The sequence below is a fragment of the Vespa crabro genome, chromosome 1 (assembly GCF_910589235.1).
Source record: "Vespa crabro chromosome 1, iyVesCrab1.2, whole genome shotgun sequence".
Classification (NCBI taxonomy): Eukaryota; Metazoa; Arthropoda; class Insecta; order Hymenoptera; family Vespidae; genus Vespa; species Vespa crabro.
In genome coordinates, this window is record NC_060955.1 from 11,823,377 (window position 1) to 11,844,527 (window position 21,151).

The window sequence follows — 21,151 nt, forward strand, 5'->3', positions numbered from 1 at the left end:
AATGAAATCTCATTCAAATTCAATTAGTTTATATTCTGTCGACGCAGAATAAAGATTACAACAAGAATATATCTTTCTGACTGTGTGTAAATAGAAGTTTTAACATGAAAATTGTCGAAAAATGAGATCGACAAATGCGAATTTTGTTAAATGCTGAGATAAAATCGTGAACACATTGAAATTACTCGTACCACAGCTTCAGAAATGTTTTCAATCAATACGGACATTGTATTTCTGAAGATCAAACATTTATTTTATCTTTGAATCGACGTTATAACCTTGTTTCATATTTTATATACGATTATTAGCTCATAAAGAAGTATCATCGAAATACGAAATTTCAAATCTCAATCAATATCAATGCTTTTATATTCTATCGACGCAGAATATACAATGGAACAAGAACATAAGTTTGTCACTATGTGTAAATACGAGTTTTAACATGAATATTGTCGAAAATTGAGATCGACACATGCGAATTTCTTTAATTGCAGAGATGTAATCGTGAAATCATTGAACTTATTCGTACCACAGCTTGAGAAATGTTTCCAATCTATTCGGACATTGTATTTCTGAAGATCAAACATCCATTTTATCTTGGAATCGACGTTATAACCTTGTTTCATATTTTATATACGATTATTAGCTCATAAAGAAGTATCATCGAAATACGAAATTTCAAATCTCAATCAATATCAATGCTTTTATATTCTATCGACGCAGAATATACAATGGAACAAGAACATAAGTTTGTCACTATGTGTAAATACGAGTTTTAACATGAATATTGTCGAAAATTGAGATCGACACATGCGAATTTCGTTAATTGCTGAGATTTAATCGTGAAAGCATTGAACTAACTCGTACCACAGCTTGAGAATTGTTTCCAATCGATTCGGACATTGTATTTCTGAAGATCAAACATCTATTTGATATTGGAATCGACGTTTTGACCTTGTTTCTTATCGTATATATGTTTTTTCGTTCATAATGGCGTACCATCGAAATACGAAATAATGAAATCTCATTCAAATTCAATTAGTTTATATTCTGTCGACGCAGAATAAAGATTACAACAAGAATATATCTTCCTGACTGTGTGTAAATAGAAGTTTTCACATGAAAATTGTCGAAAAATGAGATCGACAAATGCGAATTTTGTTAAATGCTGAGATAAAATCGTAAACACATTGAAATTACTCGTACCACAGCTTCAGAAATGTTTCCAATCTATTCGGACATTGTATTTCTGAAGATCAAACATTTATTTTATCTTTGAATCGACGTTATAACCTTGTTTCATATTTTATATACGATTATTAGCTCATAAAGAAGTATCATCGAAATACGAAATTTCAAATCTCAATCAATATCAATGCTTTTATATTCTATCGACGCAGAATATACAATGGAACAAGAACATAAGTTTGTCACTATGTGTAAATACGAGATTCAACATGAATATTGTAGAAAAATGAGATCGACACATGCGAATTTCGTTAATTGTTGAGATTTAATCGTGAAAGCATTGAACTAACTCGTACCACAGCTTGAGAATTGTTTCCAATCGATTCGGACATTGTATTTCTGAAGATCAAACATCTATTTTATCTTGGAATCGACGTTTTAACCTTGTGTCTTAACGTATATACGTTTTTTCGTTCATAATGGCGTACCATCGAAATACGAAAAAATGAAATCTCATTCAAATTCAATTAGTTTATATTCTGTCGACGCATAATAAAGATTACAACAAGAATATATCTTCCTGACTGTGTGTAAATAGAAGTTTTAACATGAAAATTGTCGAAAAATGAGATCGACAAATGCGAATTTTGTTAAATGCTGAGATAAAATCGTGAACACATTGAAATTACTCGTACCACAGCTTCAGAAATGTTTCCAATCAATTCGGACATTGTATTTCTGAAGATCAAACATTTATTTTATCTTGGAATCGACGTTATAACCTTGTTTCATATTTTATATACGATTATTAGCTCATAAAGAAGTATCATCGAAATACGAAATTTGAAATCTCAATCAATATCAATGCTTTTATATTCTATCGACGCAGAATATACAAAGGAACAAGAACATAATTTTGTCACTATGTGTAAATACGAGTTTCAACATGAATATTGTAGAAAAATGAGATCGACACATGCGAATTTCGTTAATTGCAGAGCTTCAATCGTGAAAACATTGAACTTACTCGTACCACAGCTTGAGAAATGTTTCCAACCGATTCGGACATTGTATTTCTGAAGATCATACATCCATTTTATCTTGGAATCGACGTTATAACCTTGTTTCATATGTTATATATGATTATTAGCTCATAAAGAAGTATCATCGAAATACGAAATTTCAAATCTCAATCAATATCAATGCTTTTATATTCTATCGACGCAGAATATACAATGGAACAAGAACATAAGTTTGTCACTATGTGTAAATACGAGTTTTAACATGAATATTGTCGAAAATTGAGATCGACACATGCGAATTTCTTTAATTGCAGAGATGTAATCGTGAAATCATTGAACTTATTCGTACCACAGCTTGAGAAATGTTTCCAATCTATTCGGACATTGTATTTCTGAAGATCAAACATCTATTTGATATTGGAATCGACGTTTTAACCTTGTTTCTTATCGTATATACGTTTTTTCGTTCATAATGGCGTACCATCGAAATACGAAATAATGAAATCTCATTCAAATTCAATTAGTTTATATTCTGTCGACGCAGAATAAAGATTACAACAAGAATATATCTTCCTGACTGTGTGTAAATAGAAGTTTTCACATGAAAATTGTCGAAAAATGAGATCGACAAATGCGAATTTTGTTAAATGCTGAGATAAAATCGTAAACACATTGAAATTACTCGTACCACAGCTTCAGAAATGTTTCCAATCTATTCGGACATTGTATTTCTGAAGATCAAACATTTATTTTATCTTTGAATCGACGTTATAACCTTGTTTCATATTTTATATACGATTATTAGCTCATAAAGAAGTATAATCGAAATACGAAATTTGAAATCTCAATCAATATCAATGCTATTATATTCTGTCGACGCAGAATACACAATGGAACAAGAACATAAGTTTGTCACTATGTGTAAATACGAGTTTCAACATGAATATTGTAGAAAAATGAGATCGACACATGCGAATTTCGTTAATTGCAGAGATTTAATCGTGAAAGCATTGAACTAACACGTACCACAGCTTGAGAATTGTTTCCAATCGATTCGGACATTGTATTTCTGAAGATCAAACATCTATTTTATCTTGGAATCGACGTTTTAACCTTGTTTCTTATCGTATATACGTTTTTTCGTTCATAATGGCGTACCATCGAAATACGAAATAATGAAATCTCATTCAAATTCAATTAGTTTATATTCTGTCGACGCAGAATAAAGATTACAACAAGAATATATCTTTCTGACTGTGTGTAAATAGAAGTTTTAACATGAAAATTGTCGAAAAATGAGATCGACAAATGCGAATTTTGTTAAATGCTGAGATAAAATCGTGAACACATTGAAATTACTCGTACCACAGCTTCAGAAATGTTTTCAATCAATACGGACATTGTATTTCTGAAGATCAAACATTTATTATATCTTTGAATCGACGTTATAACCTTGTTTCATATTTTATATACGATTATTAGCTCATAAAGAAGTATCATCGAAATACGAAATTTCAAATCTCAATCAATATCAATGCTTTTATATTCTATCGACGCAGAATATACAATGGAACAAGAACATAAGTTTGTCACTATGTGTAAATACGAGTTTTAACATGAATATTGTCGAAAATTGAGATCGACACATGCGAATTTCTTTAATTGCAGAGATGTAATCGTGAAATCATTGAACTTATTCGTACCACAGCTTGAGAAATGTTTCCAATCTATTCGGACATTGTATTTCTGAAGATCAAACATCCATTTTATCTTGGAATCGACGTTATAACCTTGTTTCATATTTTATATACGATTATTAGCTCATAAAGAAGTATCATCGAAATACGAAATTTCAAATCTCAATCAATATCAATGCTTTTATATTCTATCGACGCAGAATATACAATGGAACAAGAACATAAGTTTGTCACTATGTGTAAATACGAGTTTTAACATGAATATTGTCGAAAATTGAGATCGACACATGCGAATTTCGTTAATTGCTGAGATTTAATCGTGAAAGCATTGAACTAACTCGTACCACAGCTTGAGAATTGTTTCCAATCGATTCGGACATTGTATTTCTGAAGATCAAACATCTATTTGATATTGGAATCGACGTTTTGACCTTGTTTCTTATCGTATATATGTTTTTTCGTTCATAATGGCGTACCATCGAAATACGAAATAATGAAATCTCATTCAAATTCAATTAGTTTATATTCTGTCGACGCAGAATAAAGATTACAACAAGAATATATCTTCCTGACTGTGTGTAAATAGAAGTTTTCACATGAAAATTGTCGAAAAATGAGATCGACAAATGCGAATTTTGTTAAATGCTGAGATAAAATCGTAAACACATTGAAATTACTCGTACCACAGCTTCAGAAATGTTTCCAATCTATTCGGACATTGTATTTCTGAAGATCAAACATTTATTTTATCTTTGAATCGACGTTATAACCTTGTTTCATATTTTATATACGATTATTAGCTCATAAAGAAGTATCATCGAAATACGAAATTTCAAATCTCAATCAATATCAATGCTTTTATATTCTATCGACGCAGAATATACAATGGAACAAGAACATAAGTTTGTCACTATGTGTAAATACGAGATTCAACATGAATATTGTAGAAAAATGAGATCGACACATGCGAATTTCGTTAATTGTTGAGATTTAATCGTGAAAGCATTGAACTAACTCGTACCACAGCTTGAGAATTGTTTCCAATCGATTCGGACATTGTATTTCTGAAGATCAAACATCTATTTTATCTTGGAATCGACGTTTTAACCTTGTGTCTTAACGTATATACGTTTTTTCGTTCATAATGGCGTACCATCGAAATACGAAAAAATGAAATCTCATTCAAATTCAATTAGTTTATATTCTGTCGACGCATAATAAAGATTACAACAAGAATATATCTTCCTGACTGTGTGTAAATAGAAGTTTTAACATGAAAATTGTCGAAAAATGAGATCGACAAATGCGAATTTTGTTAAATGCTGAGATAAAATCGTGAACACATTGAAATTACTCGTACCACAGCTTCAGAAATGTTTCCAATCAATTCGGACATTGTATTTCTGAAGATCAAACATTTATTTTATCTTGGAATCGACGTTATAACCTTGTTTCATATTTTATATACGATTATTAGCTCATAAAGAAGTATCATCGAAATACGAAATTTGAAATCTCAATCAATATCAATGCTTTTATATTCTATCGACGCAGAATATACAAAGGAACAAGAACATAATTTTGTCACTATGTGTAAATACGAGTTTCAACATGAATATTGTAGAAAAATAAGATCGACACATGCGAATTTCGTTAATTGCAGAGCTTCAATCGTGAAAACATTGAACTTACTCGTACCACAGCTTGAGAAATGTTTCCAACCGATTCGGACATTGTATTTCTGAAGATCATACATCCATTTTATCTTGGAATCGACGTTATAACCTTGTTTCATATGTTATATATGATTATTAGCTCATAAAGAAGTATCATCGAAATACGAAATTTCAAATCTCAATCAATATCAATGCTTTTATATTCTATCGACGCAGAATATACAATGGAACAAGAACATAAGTTTGTCACTATGTGTAAATACGAGTTTTAACATGAATATTGTCGAAAATTGAGATCGACACATGCGAATTTCTTTAATTGCAGAGATGTAATCGTGAAATCATTGAACTTATTCGTACCACAGCTTGAGAAATGTTTCCAATCTATTCGGACATTGTATTTCTGAAGATCAAACATCTATTTGATATTGGAATCGACGTTTTAACCTTGTTTCTTATCGTATATACGTTTTTTCGTTCATAATGGCGTACCATCGAAATACGAAATAATGAAATCTCATTCAAATTCAATTAGTTTATATTCTGTCGACGCAGAATAAAGATTACAACAAGAATATATCTTCCTGACTGTGTGTAAATAGAAGTTTTAACATGAAAATTGTCGAAAAATGAGATCGACAAATGCGAATTTTGTTAAATGCTGAGATAAAATCGTGAACACATTGAAATTACTCGTACCACAGTTTCAGAAATGTTTCCAATCAATTCGGACATTGTATTTCTGAAGATCAAACATTTATTTTATCTTGGAATCGACGTTATAAACTTGTTTCATATTTTATATACGATTATTAGCTCATAAAGAAGTATCATCGAAATACGAAATTTGAAATCTCAATCAATATCAATGCTTTTATATTCTATCGACGCAGAATATACAAAGGAACAAGAACATAAGTTTGTCACTTTGTGTAAATACGAGTTTCAACATGAATATTGTAGAAAAATGAGATCGACACATGCGAATTTCGTTAATTGCAGAGCTTCAATCGTGAAAACATTGAACTTACTCGTACCACAGCTTGAGCAATGTTTCCAATCGATTCGGCCATTATATTTCTGAAGATCATACATCCATTTTATCTTGGAATCGACGTTATAACCTTGTTTCATATGTTATATATGATTATTAACTCATAAAGGAGTATCATCGAAATACGAATTTTGAACTCTCAATCAATATCAATGCTATTATATTCTATCGACGCAGAATATACAATGGAACAAGATCATAAGTTTGTCACTATGTGTAAATACGAGTTTCAACATGAATATTGTAGAAAAATGAGATCGACACATGCGAATTTCGTTAATTGCTGAGATTTAATCGTGAAAGCATTTAACTAACTCGTACCACAGCTTATGAATTGTTTCCAATCGATTCGGACATTGTATTTCTGAAGATCAAACATCTATTTGATATTGGAATCGACGTTTTAACCTTGTTTCTTATCGTATATACGTTTTTTCGTTCATAATGGCGTACCATCGAAATACGAAATAATGAAATCTCATTCAAATTCAATTAGTTTATATTCTGTCGACGCAGAATAAAGATTACAACAAGAATATATCTTCCTGACTGTGTGTAAATAGAAGTTTTAACATGAAAATTGTCGAAAAATGAGATCGACAAATGCGAATTTTGTTAAATGCTGAGATAAAATCGTGAACACATTGAAATTACTCGTACCACAGCTTCAGAAATGTTTCCAATCAATTCGGACATTGTATTTCTGAAGATCAAACATTTATTTTATCTTGGAATCGACGTTATAACCTTGTTTCATATTTTATATACGATTATTAGCTCATAAAGAAGTATCATCGAAATCCGAAATTTGAAATCTCAATCAATATCAATGCTTTTATATTCTATCGACGCAGAATATACAAAGGAAAAAGAACATAAGTTTGTCACTATGTGTAAATACGAGTTTCAACATGAATATTGTAGAAAAATGAGAACGACACATGCGAATTTCGTTAATTGCAGAGCTTCAATCGTGAAAACATTGAACTTACTCGTACCACAGCTTGAGAAATGTTTCCAATCGATTCGGCCATTGTATTTCTGAAGATCATACATCCATTTTATCTTGGAATCGACGTTATAACCTTGTTTCATATGTTATATATGATTATTAACTCATAAAGAAGTATCATCGAAATACGAATTTTGAACTCTCAATCAATATCAATGCTATTATATTCTATCGACGCAGAATATACAATGGAACAAGATCATAAGTTTGTCACTATGTGTAAATACGAGTTTCAACATGAATATTGTAGAAAAATGAGATCGACACATGCGAATTTCGTTAATTGCTGAGATTTAATCGTGAAAGCATTTAACTAACTCGTACCACAGCTTGAGAATTGTTTCCAATCGATTCGGACATTGTATTTCTGAAGATCAAACATCTATTTAATATTGGAATCGACGTTTTAACCTTGTTTCTTATCGTATATACGTTTTTTCGTTCATAATGGCGTACCATCGAAATACGAAATAATGAAATCTCATTCAAATTCAATTAGTTTATATTCTGTCGACGCAGAATAAAGATTACAACAAGAATATATCTTCCTGACTGTGTGTAAATAGAAGTTTTAACATGAAAATTGTCGAAAAATGAGATCGACAAATGCGAATTTTGTTAAATGCTGAGATAAAATCGTGAACACATTGAAATTACTCGTACCACAGCTTCAGAAATGTTTCCAATCAATTCGGACATTGTATTTCTGAAGATCAAACATTTATTTTATCTTGGAATCGACGTTATAACCTTGTTTCATATTTTATATACGATTATTAGCTCATAAAGAAGTATCATCGAAATACGAAATTTGAAATCTCAATCAATATCAATGCTATTATATTCTGTCGACGCAGAATACACAATGGAACAAGAACATAAGTTTGTCACTATGTGTAAATACGAGTTTCAACATGAATATTGTAGAAAAATGAGATCGACACATGCGAATTTCGTTAATTGCTGAGATTTAATCGTGAAAGCATTGAACTAACTCGTACCACAGCTTGAGAATTGTTTCCAATCGATTCGGACATTGTATTTCTGAAGTTCAAACATCTATTTTATCTTGGAATCGACGTTTTAACCTTGTGTCTTAACGTATATACGTTTTTTCGTTCATAATGGCGTACCATCGAAATACGAAATAATGAAATCTCATTCAAATTCAATTAGTTTATATTCTGTCGACGCATAATAAAGATTACAACAAGAATATATCTTCCTGACTGTGTGTAAATAGAAGTTTTCACATGAAAATTGTCGAAAAATGAGATCGAAAAATGCGAATTTTGTTAAATGCTGAGATAAAATCGTGAACACATTGAAATTACTCGTACCACAGCTTCAGAAATGTTTCCAATCAATTCGGACATTGTATTTCTGAAGATCAAACATTTATTTTATCTTGGAATCGACGTTATAACCTTGTTTCATATTTTATATACGATTATTAGCTCATAAAGAAGTATCATCGAAATCCGAAATTTGAAATCTCAATCAATATCAATGCTTTTATATTCTATCGACGCAGAATATACAAAGGAAAAAGAACATAAGTTTGACACTGTGTGTAAATACGAGTTTCAACATGAATATTGTAGAAAAATGAGATCGACACATGCGAATTTCGTTAATTGCAGAGCTTCAATCGTGAAAACATTGAACTTACTCGTACCACAGCTTGAGAAATGTTTCCAATCGATTCGGCCATTGTATTTCTGAAGATCATACATCCATTTTATCTTGGAATCGACGTTATAACCTTGTTTCATATGTTATATATGATTATTAGCTCATAAAGAAGTATCATCGAAATACGAAATTTGAACTCTCAATCAATATCAATGCTATTATATTCTATCGACGCAGAATATACAATGGAACAAGATCATAAGTTTGTCACTATGTGTAAATACGAGTTTCAACATGAATATTGTAGAAAAATGAGATCGACACATGCGAATTTCGTTAATTGCTGAGATTTAATCGTGAAAGCATTTAACTAACTCGTACCACAGCTTGAGAATTGTTTCCAATCGATTCGGACATTGTATTTCTGAAGATCAAACATCTATTTGATATTGGAATCGACGTTTTAACCTTGTTTCTTATCGTATATACGTTTTTTCGTTCATAATGGCGTACCATCGAAATACGAAATAATGAAATCTCATTCAAATTCAATTAGTTTATATTCTGTCGACGCAGAATAAAGATTACAACAAGAATATATCTTCCTGACTGTGTGTAAATAGAAGTTTTAACATGAAAATTGTCGAAAAATGAGATCGACAAATGCGAATTTTGTTAAATGCTGAGATAAAATCGTGAACACATTGAAATTACTCGTACCACAGCTTCAGAAATGTTTCCAATCAATTCGGACATTGTATTTCTGAAGATCATACATCCATTTTATCTTGGAATCGACGTTATAACCTTGTTTCATATGTTATATATGATTATTAACTCATAAAGAAGTATCATCGAAATACGAATTTTGAACTCTCAATCAATATCAATGCTATTATATTCTATCGACGCAGAATATACAATGGAACAAGATCATAAGTTTGTCACTATGTGTAAATACGAGTTTCAACATGAATATTGTAGAAAAATGAGATCGACACATGCGAATTTCGTTAATTGCTGAGATTTAATCGTGAAAGCATTTAACTAACTCGTACCACAGCTTGAGAATTGTTTCCAATCGATTCGGACATTGTATTTCTGAAGATCAAACATCTATTTGATATTGGAATCGACGTTTTAACCTTGTTTCTTATCGTATATACGTTTTTTCGTTCATAATGGCGTACCATCGAAATACGAAATAATGAAATCTCATTCAAATTCAATTAGTTTATATTCTGTCGACGCAGAATAAAGATTACAACAAGAGTATATCTTCCTGACTGTGTGTAAATAGAAGTTTTAACATGAAAATTGTCGAAAAATGAGATCGACAAATGCGAATTTTGTTAAATGCTGAGATAAAATCGTGAACACATTGAAATTACTCGTACCACAGCTTCAGAAATGTTTCCAATCTATTCGGACATTGTATTTCTGAAGATCAAACATTTATTTTATCTTGGAATCGACGTTATAACCTTGTTTCATATGTTATATACGATTATTAGCTCATAAAGATGTATCATCGAAATACGAAATTTGAAATCTCAATCAATATCAATGCTATTATATTCTGTCGACGCAGAATACACAATGGAACAAGAACATAAGTTTGTCACTATGTGTAAATACGAGTTTCAACATGAATATTGTAGAAAAATGAGATCGACACATGCGAATTTCGTTAATTGCTGAGATTTAATCGTGAAAGCATTGAACTAACTCGTACCACAGCTTGAGAATTGTTTCCAATCGATTCGGACATTGTATTTCTGAAGTTCAAACATCTATTTTATCTTGGAATCGACGTTTTAACCTTGTGTCTTAACGTATATACGTTTTTTCGTTCATAATGGCGTACCATCGAAATACGAAATAATGAAATCTCATTCAAATTCAATTAGTTTATATTCTGTCGACGCATAATAAAGATTACAACAAGAATATATCTTCCTGACTGTGTGTAAATAGAAGTTTTCACATGAAAATTGTCGAAAAATGAGATCGAAAAATGCGAATTTTGTTAAATGCTGAGATAAAATCGTGAACACATTGAAATTACTCGTACCACAGCTTCAGAAATGTTTCCAATCAATTCGGACATTGTATTTCTGAAGATCAAACATTTATTTTATCTTGGAATCGACGTTATAACCTTGTTTCATATTTTATATACGATTATTAGCTCATAAAGAAGTATCATCGAAATCCGAAATTTGAAATCTCAATCAATATCAATGCTTTTATATTCTATCGACGCAGAATATACAAAGGAAAAAGAACATAAGTTTGTCACTGTGTGTAAATACGAGTTTCAACATGAATATTGTAGAAAAATGAGATCGACACATGCGAATTTCGTTAATTGCAGAGCTTCAATCGTGAAAACATTGAACTTACTCGTACCACAGCTTGAGAAATGTTTCCAATCGATTCGGCCATTGTATTTCTGAAGATCATACATCCATTTTATCTTGGAATCGACGTTATAACCTTGTTTCATATGTTATATATGATTATTAGCTCATAAAGAAGTATCATCGAAATACGAAATTTGAACTCTCAATCAATATCAATGCTATTATATTCTATCGACGCAGAATATACAATGGAACAAGATCATAAGTTTGTCACTATGTGTAAATACGAGTTTCAACATGAATATTGTAGAAAAATGAGATCGACACATGCGAATTTCGTTAATTGCTGAGATTTAATCGTGAAAGCATTTAACTAACTCGTACCACAGCTTGAGAATTGTTTCCAATCGATTCGGACATTGTATTTCTGAAGATCAAACATCTATTTGATATTGGAATCGACGTTTTAACCTTGTTTCTTATCGTATATACGTTTTTTCGTTCATAATGGCGTACCATCGAAATACGAAATAATGAAATCTCATTCAAATTCAATTAGTTTATATTCTGTCGACGCAGAATAAAGATTACAACAAGAATATATCTTCCTGACTGTGTGTAAATAGAAGTTTTAACATGAAAATTGTCGAAAAATGAGATCGACAAATGCGAATTTTGTTAAATGCTGAGATAAAATCGTGAACACATTGAAATTACTCGTACCACAGCTTCAGAAATGTTTCCAATCAATTCGGACATTGTATTTCTGAAGATCAAACATTTATTTTATCTTGGAATCGACGTTATAACCTTGTTTCATATTTTATATACGATTATTAGCTCATAAAGAAGTATCATCGAAATACGAAATTTGAAATCTCAATCAATATCAATGCTATTATATTCTGTCGACGCAGAATACACAATGGAACAAGAACATAAGTTTGTCACTATGTGTAAATACGAGTTTCAACATGAATATTGTAGAAAAATGAGATCGACACATGCGAATTTCGTTAATTGCTGAGATTTAATCGTGAAAGCATTGAACTAACTCGTACCACAGCTTGAGAATTGTTTCCAATCGATTCGGACATTGTATTTCTGAAGTTCAAACATCTATTTTATCTTGGAATCGACGTTTTAACCTTGTGTCTTAACGTATATACGTTTTTTCGTTCATAATGGCGTACCATCGAAATACGAAATAATGAAATCTCATTCAAATTCAATTAGTTTATATTCTGTCGACGCATAATAAAGATTACAACAAGAATATATCTTCCTGACTGTGTGTAAATAGAAGTTTTCACATGAAAATTGTCGAAAAATGAGATCGAAAAATGCGAATTTTGTTAAATGCTGAGATAAAATCGTGAACACATTGAAATTACTCGTACCACAGCTTCAGAAATGTTTCCAATCAATTCGGACATTGTATTTCTGAAGATCAAACATTTATTTTATCTTGGAATCGACGTTATAACCTTGTTTCATATTTTATATACGATTATTAGCTCATAAAGAAGTATCATCGAAATCCGAAATTTGAAATCTCAATCAATATCAATGCTTTTATATTCTATCGACGCAGAATATACAAAGGAAAAAGAACATAAGTTTGACACTGTGTGTAAATACGAGTTTCAACATGAATATTGTAGAAAAATGAGATCGACACATGCGAATTTCGTTAATTGCAGAGCTTCAATCGTGAAAACATTGAACTTACTCGTACCACAGCTTGAGAAATGTTTCCAATCGATTCGGCCATTGTATTTCTGAAGATCATACATCCATTTTATCTTGGAATCGACGTTATAACCTTGTTTCATATGTTATATATGATTATTAGCTCATAAAGAAGTATCATCGAAATACGAAATTTGAACTCTCAATCAATATCAATGCTATTATATTCTATCGACGCAGAATATACAATGGAACAAGATCATAAGTTTGTCACTATGTGTAAATACGAGTTTCAACATGAATATTGTAGAAAAATGAGATCGACACATGCGAATTTCGTTAATTGCTGAGATTTAATCGTGAAAGCATTTAACTAACTCGTACCACAGCTTGAGAATTGTTTCCAATCGATTCGGACATTGTATTTCTGAAGATCAAACATCTATTTGATATTGGAATCGACGTTTTAACCTTGTTTCTTATCGTATATACGTTTTTTCGTTCATAATGGCGTACCATCGAAATACGAAATAATGAAATCTCATTCAAATTCAATTAGTTTATATTCTGTCGACGCAGAATAAAGATTACAACAAGAATATATCTTCCTGACTGTGTGTAAATAGAAGTTTTAACATGAAAATTGTCGAAAAATGAGATCGACAAATGCGAATTTTGTTAAATGCTGAGATAAAATCGTGAACAGATTGAAATTACTCGTACCACAGCTTCAGAAATGTTTCCAATCAATTCGGACATTGTATTTCTGAAGATCATACATCCATTTTATCTTGGAATCGACGTTATAACCTTGTTTCATATGTTATATATGATTATTAACTCATAAAGAAGTATCATCGAAATACGAATTTTGAACTCTCAATCAATATCAATGCTATTATATTCTATCGACGCAGAATATACAATGGAACAAGATCATAAGTTTGTCACTATGTGTAAATACGAGTTTCAACATGAATATTGTAGAAAAATGAGATCGACACATGCGAATTTCGTTAATTGCTGAGATTTAATCGTGAAAGCATTTAACTAACTCGTACCACAGCTTGAGAATTGTTTCCAATCGATTCGGACATTGTATTTCTGAAGATCAAACATCTATTTGATATTGGAATCGACGTTTTAACCTTGTTTCTTATCGTATATACGTTTTTTCGTTCATAATGGCGTACCATCGAAATACGAAATAATGAAATCTCATTCAAATTCAATTAGTTTATATTCTGTCGACGCAGAATAAAGATTACAACAAGAATATATCTTCCTGACTGTGTGTAAATAGAAGTTTTAACATGAAAATTGTCGAAAAATGAGATCGACAAATGCGAATTTTGTTAAATGCTGAGATAAAATCGTGAACACATTGAAATTACTCGTACCACAGCTTCAGAAATGTTTCCAATCTATTCGGACATTGTATTTCTGAAGATCAAACATTTATTTTATCTTGGAATCGACGTTATAACCTTGTTTCATATTTTATATACGATTATTAGCTCATAAAGAAGTATCATCGAAATACGAAATTTGAAATCTCAATCAATATCAATGCTTTTATATTCTATCGACGCAGAATATACAAAGGAAAAAGAACATAAGTATGTCACTATGTGTAAATACGAGTTTCAACATGAATATTGTAGAAAAATGAGATCGACACATGCGAATTTCGTTAATTGCAGAGCTTCAATCGTGAAAACATTGAACTTACTCGTACCACAGCTTGAGAAATGTTTCCAATCGATTCGGACATTGTATTTCTGAAGATCATACATCCATTTTATCTTGGAATCGACGTTATAACCTTGTTTCATATGTTATATATGATTATTAGCTCATAAAGAAGTATCACCGAAATACGAAATTTGAAATCTCAATCAATATCAATGCTATTATATTCTATCGACGCAGAATATACAATGGAACAAGATCATAAGTTTGTCACTATGTGTAAATACGAGTTTCAACATGAATATTGTAGAAAAATGAGATCGACACATGCGAATTTCGTTAATTGCTGAGATTTAATCGTGAAAGCATTTAACTAACTCGTACTACAGCTTGAGAATTGTTTCCAATCGATTCGGACATTGTATTTCTAAAGATCAAACATCTATTTGATATTGGAATCGACGTTTTAACCTTGTTTCTAATCGTATATACGTTTTTTCGTTCATAATGGCGTACCATCGAAATACGAAATAATGAAATCTCATTCAAATTCAATTAGTTTATATTCTGTCGACGCAGAATAAAGATTACAACAAGAATATATCTTCCTGAATGTGTGTAAATAGAAGTTTTAACATGAAAATTGTCGAAAAATGAGATCGACAAATGCGAATTTTGTTAAATGCTGAGATAAAATCGTGAACACATTGAAATTACTCGTACCACAGTTTCAGAAATGTTTCCAATCAATTCGGACATTGTATTTCTGAAGATCAAACATTTATTTTATCTTGGAATCGAAGTTATAACCTTGTTTCATATTTTATATACGATTATTAGCTCATAAAGAAGTATCATCGAAATACGAAATTTGAAATCTCAATCAATATCAATGCTTTTATATTCTATCGACGCAGAATATACAAAGGAACAAGAACATAAGTTTGTCACTATGTGTAAATACGAGTTTCAACATGAATATTGTAGAAAAATGAGATCGACACATGCGAATTTCGTTAATTGCAGAGCTTCAATCGTGAAAACATTGAACTTACTCGTACCACATCTTGAGAAATGTTTCCAATCGATTCGGACATTGTATTTCTGAAGATCATACATCCATTTTATCTTGGAAACGACGTTATAACCTTGTTTCATATGTTATATATGATTATTAGCTCATAAAGAAGTATCATCGAAATACGAAATTTGAAATCTCAATCAATATGAATGCTTTTATATTCTATCGACGCAGAATATACAAAGGAACAAGAACATAAGTTTGTCACTATGTGTAAATACGAGTTTCAACATGAATATTGTAGAAAAATGAGATCGACACATGCGAATTTCGTTAATTGCAGAGCTTCAATCGTGAAAACACTGAACTTACTCGTACCACAGCTTGAGAAATGTTTCCAATCGATTCGGACATTGTATTTCTGAAGATCATACATCCATTTTATCTTGGAATCGACGTTATAACCTTGTTTCATATGTTATATATGATTATTAGCTCATAAAGAAGTATCATCGAAATACGAAATTTGAAATCTCAATCAATATCAATGCTATTATATTCTATCGACGCAGAATATACAATGGAAGAAGATCATAAGTTTGTCACTATGTGTAAATACGAGTTTCAACATGAATATTGTAGAAAAATGAGATCGACACATGCGAATTTCGTTAATTGCTGAGATGTAATCGTGAAATCATTGAACTAACTCGTACCACAGCTTGAGAATTGTTTCCAATCGATTCGGACATTGTATTTCTGAAGATCAAACATCTATTTGATATTGGAATCGACGTTTTAACCTTGTTTCTTATCGTATATACGTTTTTTCGTTCATAATGGCGTACCATCGAAATACGAAATAATGAAATCACATTCAAATTCAATTAGTTTATATTCTGTCGACGCAGAATAAAGATTACAACAAGAATATATCTTCCTGACTGTGTGTAAATAGAAGTTTTAACATGAAAATTGTCGAAAAATGAGATCGACAAATGCGAATTTTGTTAAATGCTGAGATAAAATCGTGAACACATTGAAATTACTCGTACCACAGCTTCAGAAATGTTTCCAATCAATTCGGACATTGTATTTCTTAAGAACAAACATTTATTTTATCTTGGAATCGAAGTTATAACCTTGTTTCATATTTTATATACGATTATTAGCTCATAAAGAAGTATCATCGAAATACGAAATTTGAAATCTCAATCAATATCAATGCTTTTATATTCTATCGACGCAGAATATACAAAGGAACAAGAACATAAGTTTGTCACTATGTGTAAATACGAGTTTCAACATGAATATTGTAGAAAAATGAGATCGACACATGCGAATTTCGTTAATTGCAGAGCTTCAATCGTGAAAACATTGAACTTACTCGTACCACATCTTGAGAAATGTTTCCAATCGATTCGGACATTGTATTTCTGAAGATCATACATCCATTTCATCTTGGAAACGACGTTATAACCTTGTTTCATATGTTATATATGATTATTAGCTCATAAAGAAGTATCATCGAAATACGAAATTTGAAATCTCAATCAATATCAATGCTATTATATTCTATCGACGCAGAATATACAATGGAACAAGATCATAAGTTTGTCACTATGTGTAAATACGAGTTTCAACATGAATATTGTAGAAAAATGAGATCGACACATGCGAATTTCGTTAATTGCTGAGATTTAATCGTGAAAGCATTTAACTAACTCGTACCACAGCTTGAGAATTGTTTCCAATCGATTCGGACATTGTATTTCTGAAGATCAAACATCTCTTTGATATTGGAATCGACGTTTTAACCTTGTTTCTAATCGTATATACGTTTTTTCGTTCATAATGGCGTACCATCGAAATACGAAATAATGAAATCACATTCAAATTCAATTAGTTTATATTCTGTCGACGCAGAATAAAGATTACAACAAGAATATATCTTCCTGACTGTGTGTAAATAGAAGTTTTAACATGAAAATTGTCGAAAAATGAGATCGACAAATGCGAATTTTGTTAAATGCTGAGATAAAATCGTGAACACATTGAAATTACTCGTACCACAGCTTCAGAAATGTTTCCAATCAATTCGGACATTGTATTTCTTAAGAACAAACATTTATTTTATCTTGGAATCGAAGTTATAACCTTGTTTCATATTTTATATACGATTATTAGCTCATAAAGAAGTATCATCGAAATACGAAATTTGAAATCTCAATCAATATCAATGCTTTTATATTCTATCGACGCAGAATATACAAAGGAACAAGAACATAAGTTTGTCACTATGTGTAAATACGAGTTTCAACATGAATATTGTAGAAAAATGAGATCGACACATGCGAATTTCGTTAATTGCAGAGCTTCAATCGTGAAAACATTGAACTTACTCGTACCACATCTTGAGAAATGTTTCCAATCGATTCGGACATTGTATTTCTGAAGATCATACATCCATTTCATCTTGGAAACGACGTTATAACCTTGTTTCATATGTTATATATGATTATTAGCTCATAAAGAAGTATCATCGAAATACGAAATTTGAAATCTCAATCAATATCAATGCTATTATATTCTATCGACGCAGAATATACAATGGAACAAGATCATAAGTTTGTCACTATGTGTAAATACGAGTTTCAACATGAATATTGTAGAAAAATGAGATCGACACATGCGAATTTCGTTAATTGCTGAGATTTAATCGTGAAAGCATTTAACTAACTCGTACCACAGCTTGAGAATTGTTTCCAATCGATTCGGACATTGTATTTCTGAAGATCAAACATCTCTTTGATATTGGAATCGACGTTTTAACCTTGTTTCTAATCGTATATACGTTTTTTCGTTCATAATGGCGTACCATCGAAATACGAAATAATGAAATCTCATTCAAATTCAATTAGTTTATATTCTGTCGACGCAGAATAAAGATTACAACAAGAATATATCTTCCTGACTGTGTGTAAATAGAAGTTTTAACATGAAAATTGTCGAAAAATGAGATCGACAAATGCGAATTTTGTTAAATGCTGAGATAAAATCGTGAACACATTGAAATTACTCGTACCACAGTTTCAGAAATGTTTCCAATCAATTCGAACATTGTATTTCTGAAGATCAAACATTTATTTTATCTTGGTATCGACGTTATAACCTTGTTTCATATTTTATATACGATTATTAGCTCATAAAGAAGTATCATCGAAATACGAAATTTCAAATCTCAATCAATATCAATGCTTTTATATTCTATCGACGCAGAATATACAATGGAACAAGAACGTAAGTTTGTCACTATGTGTAAATACGAGTTTTAACATGAATATTGTCGAAAATTGAGATCGACACATGCGAATTTCTTTAATTGCAGAGATGTAATCGTGAAATCATTGAACTTATTCGTACCACAGCTTGAGAAATGTTTCCAATCTATTCGGACATTGTATTTCTGAAGATCAAACATCCATTTTATCTTGGAAACGACGTTATAACCTTGTTTCATATGTTATATATGATTATTAGCTCATAAAGAAGTATCATCGAAATACGAAATTTGAAATCTCAATCAATATCAATGCTATTATATTCTATCGACGCAGAATATACAATGGAACAAGATCATAAGTTTGTCACTATGTGTAAATACGAGTTTCAACATGAATATTGTAGAAAAATGAGATCGACACATGCGAATTTCGTTAATTGCTGAGATTTAATCGTGAAAGCATTTAACTAACTCGTACCACAGCTTGAGAATTGTTTCCAATCGATTCGGACATTGTATTTCTGAAGATCAAACATCTATTTGATATTGGAATCGACGTTTTAACCTTGTTTCTAATCGTATATACGTTTTTTCGTTCATAATGGCGTACCATCGAAATACGAAATAATGAAATCTCATTCAAATTCAATTAGTTTATATTCTGTCGACGCAGAATAAAGATTACAACAAGAATATATCTTCCTGACTGTGTGTAAATAGAAGTTTTAACATGAAAATTGTCGAAAAATGAGATCGACAAATGCGAATTTTGTTAAATGCTGAGATAAAATCGTGAACACATTGAAATTACTCGTACCACAGTTTCAGAAATGTTTCCAATCAATTCGAACATTGTATTTCTGAAGATCAAACATTCATTTTATCTTGGAATCGACGTTATAACCTTGTTTCATATTTTATATACGATTATTAGCTCATAAAGAAGTATCATCGAAATACGAAATTTGAAATCTCAATCAATATCAATGCTTTTATATTCTATCGACGCAGAATATACCAAGTAACAAGAACATAAGTTTGTCACTATGTGTAAATACGAGTTTCAACATGAATATTGTAGAAAAATGAGATCGACACATGCGAATTTCGTTAATTGCAGAGCTTCAATCGTGAAAACATTGAACTTACTCGTACCACAGCTTGAGAAATGTTTCCAATCGATTCGAACATTGTATTTCTGAAGATCAAACATCTATTTGATATTGGAATCGACGTTTTAACCTTGTTTCTTATCGTATATACGTTTTTTCGTTCATAATGGCGTACCATCGAAATACGAAATAATGAAATCTCATTCAAATTCAATTAGTTTATATTCTGTCGACGCAGAATAAAGATTACAACAAGAATATATCTTCCTGACTGTGTGTAAATAGAAGTTTTAACATGAAAATTGTCGAAAAATGAGATCGACAAATGCGAATTATGTTAAATGCTGAGATAAAATCGTGAAAACAATGAAATTACTCGTACCACAGCTTCAGAAATGTTTCCAATCAATTCGGACATTGTATTTCTGAAGATCAAACATTTATTTTATCTTGGAATCGACGTTATAACCTTGTTTCATATTTTATATACGATTATTAGCTCATAAAGAAGTATCATCGAAATACGAAATTTCAAATCTCAATCAATATCAATGCTTTTATATTCTATCGACGCAGAATATACAATGGAACAAGAACGTAAGTTTGTCACTATGTGTAAATACGAGTTTTAACATGAATATTGTCGAAAATTGAGATCGACACATGCGAATTTCTTTAATTGCAGAGATGTAATCGTGAAA